This window comes from Acyrthosiphon pisum, chromosome A2, assembly GCF_005508785.2.
Source record: "Acyrthosiphon pisum isolate AL4f chromosome A2, pea_aphid_22Mar2018_4r6ur, whole genome shotgun sequence".
NCBI classification, from domain to species: domain Eukaryota; kingdom Metazoa; phylum Arthropoda; class Insecta; order Hemiptera; family Aphididae; genus Acyrthosiphon; species Acyrthosiphon pisum.
The window spans coordinates 13,383,999-13,387,050 of record NC_042495.1 but is presented as its reverse complement, the minus strand read 5'-3'; the positions used below and the strand labels follow the sequence as shown (position 1 = coordinate 13,387,050).

Below are 3,052 nucleotides of genomic sequence, written 5' to 3'. Positions count from 1 at the left end.
ATACCCAATATAAGGTTTATTATATCGTATAGAAATAGAAAAATTTTTAAGATACCTTTAACTTTCCAAAATTTAAATTAATAAAAAAATTAACAACTTGCTCTCAGAAATATTGTCTCAATTCAATTTTATAATATGTATTTTTACTCTAGAACCAAAATTGAGCAAGTTCTACTCAGACTGTGTAAACTTGTTTTGTCTATGTCGTACATGTGTAAGACGGAGACATTATAATATGCGAGTGTGATATCCTCTTAATTTTGGAACAAATAAATTATTATTAATTAGTTGGTACCATATGTTTTTCTAAGGTTTTTGAACAATGAGAGTTCCAATGAAGTTAGCACGCTTATTTTCTACAACTACATTCAAGCCTAAGCTAGAACTTCTGAGCCATAAAAGCCTAATAAAAATTGAAGGTGAAGGCATGTATGATTATTGCCAGGGTTTGATGACCAATGATATTTTTAGACTAAAATCAGAGAAATCTTTGTTTACAATGATATTGAATTCAAAAGGCCGTGTTTTATATGATTGTTTGATTTATAAAGTAGATGATCATATACTACTGGAATGTGAAAAAGATACTGCTAGTGACTTAATCAAATACTTAAGAATGTACTTACTACGAAGAAAAATCAATATTAACGTATTAGATGATATCAGTGTTTGGGCGTTATTCAGTTCTATACCTATAGACATGAAACTTAATTCAGTTAGTGTTTTTAATGACCCACGTTTGCCTATTTTAGGTCAAAGAATTATATCTGATAAGACTTCAGGTATTAGAAGTGAAATATTTTTGGACGAACGTGATAACAAATTTACTTATCAACAATGGAGATATAAAAATGGTGTTGCTGAAGGCAGCGAATTACTTAAAGGCCAATCATTTCCATTAGAAATGAACTGTGATTATTTAAATGGTATAAGCTTTAATAAGGGCTGCTATGTTGGACAAGAACTGACAGCAAGGACTCATCACACTGGAGTGACAAGGAAAAGAATAATGCCTTTAATTTTTGATGATACACCCACTGATTTGGATTTGGATGCTGATATTTACAATGAATCTGACTTGGGTGCTAAAAGACCACCTGGCAAGTTGAGAGGATTGTGTGGAAAAATTGGTATTGCACTATTAAGAATTGATGAATGTTTGAAAGCTGAACGATTAATTGTTGGTGGGTTTAGTGCTAAGACATTTATTCCAAATTGGTGGAAAATGTAATACGGTTTAGTCATGTTGAGTAAATTTAGATATACAATGTAGAATAATATTTAATATACATATGCAATTGAATTTCTTAAATTTACTCTGATAATTTAGCTATATTGTTTTATATAAATGAATTTCATATTTTTTAAATCATTTACTTAATACTTGAGATAATTACTTATGATAAACTACTATCTAATTTAAAAATTATCTTTGTAAAATATCTGTTGTTAAATATTTAATATTTGTTGGATAGTAAATTATAGTATTTTTACATATAGTGGAATGTATATTTTATTTGTTTTTATATATTTTATAAAATCTAAAGCTCCTATGAGAATGTGTGTACATTGATATATTGGTCTATGATTTAAATCCTACTTTATCACAATTAAATTAACATAAAGATAAAATTAAAATTGAAAATTCATCTAAGAGAAGTGCAACTAGGGGTACAAAAATATAATCTAGTTGTGCCTATCAACATTAAACATGTATAAATATATTAAGTTGTTTAAATCTAGATTGTTATTAACACCGTCTAAATTGTACTTCTGATAACAAATTATTATCATATAATGAAATTAACTATGTAAGTCTTGTGAATATAAAATATAACAAGTCCTGGGCTTATATTTAAATAATTAACATTCATATTTTAATGTATGAGTTAGATATTAAACCTAAAAATGTATATTAATATATTATTCCTAAAATATGTGTATGATCCCTTCAATATTATTAACTACCGATTTTATAAATTTTATTTTTTATTTAATAATCAATAAAATAGTACATTATGATTTTTGGTAGTACTATATGCGTGTACACAATTTTTAAGTAGGGTGTGCAGATTAATTTTAGTAATAATCACTTTTAACTTGTTTGGTGAATTAAAAAAAAAAAAAAAAGGCGGGTAAGTCGTGGATGTCGCTCTGCTGTACAGTAGGTTACAAGTGGGTTACTGTAATGGATGGAATTAAATTTGAATCCAATGATATTATATCATTGTATACGAAAAACGATTCTGAACGGAGATGATTTGTCAGTCTAGGATATATTATTTTTAAAGAAAAACTTATGGAGAACCTTGTACCAAATTTTAAAAACTTAGTTATAAAAGAAAAAATTTTTACGATTTTTCAACCACTAAATTACTTGCAAATTTTCGCAATTTTGACATATTTCGTATAAATTTGAACTTTAAATGCTTATAAATAAAAATTGTGACAATGTATTCCTTTTATTTTGCAACTGCTATTGTAAAAATATGTTAGGAGCCTTGTATTAAATTTCCAAATCTTAGAATTAAAAAGAAAAACTTTTATGAATTTCTGTCTAAGATAATTTGAACATTGCCGTAATTTTTACGTATTTAGTCAAAATTTGAACTTTAAATGCTTATAAAAAAAAAATCGTGACTATATATTTCTTTTATTTTTCAATTGCTATTGTAAAAATATATTATGAGCCTTGTATTAAATTTTGAAATCTTAGATATAAAAGGAAAATTTTTTATGAATTTCTAGCATAAAATAATTTACGAATTTTCGTGATTTTTACATAATATGTTGTCAAAATTTGAACTTTAAATGCTTATAAATAAAAATTGTGACATGTATTCCTTTTATTTTGCAACTGCTATTGTAAAAATATGTTAGGAGCCTTGTATTAAATTTCCAAATCTTAGAATTAAAAAGAAAAACTTTTATGAATTTCTGTTTAAGATTATTTGAACATTGCCGTAATTTTTACGTATTTAGTCAAAATTTGAACTTTAAATGCTTATAAAAAAAAATTGTGCCTATGTATTTTTTATATTTTTGAATGGGA

The 3,052-nt window shown here is 25.7% G+C and overlaps 1 protein-coding gene across 1 annotated transcript in view; it reads left to right on the top strand.

The window, feature by feature from the left end:
- Positions 1 to 3,052, top strand: part of LOC100162581 (armadillo repeat containing 7-like) — a gene marked incomplete in the record, with an annotated part of 35,196 nt that overhangs the window by 4,328 nt on the left and 27,816 nt on the right. Inside the window, 1 exon segment of the mRNA NM_001162067.2 lies at positions 654 to 667.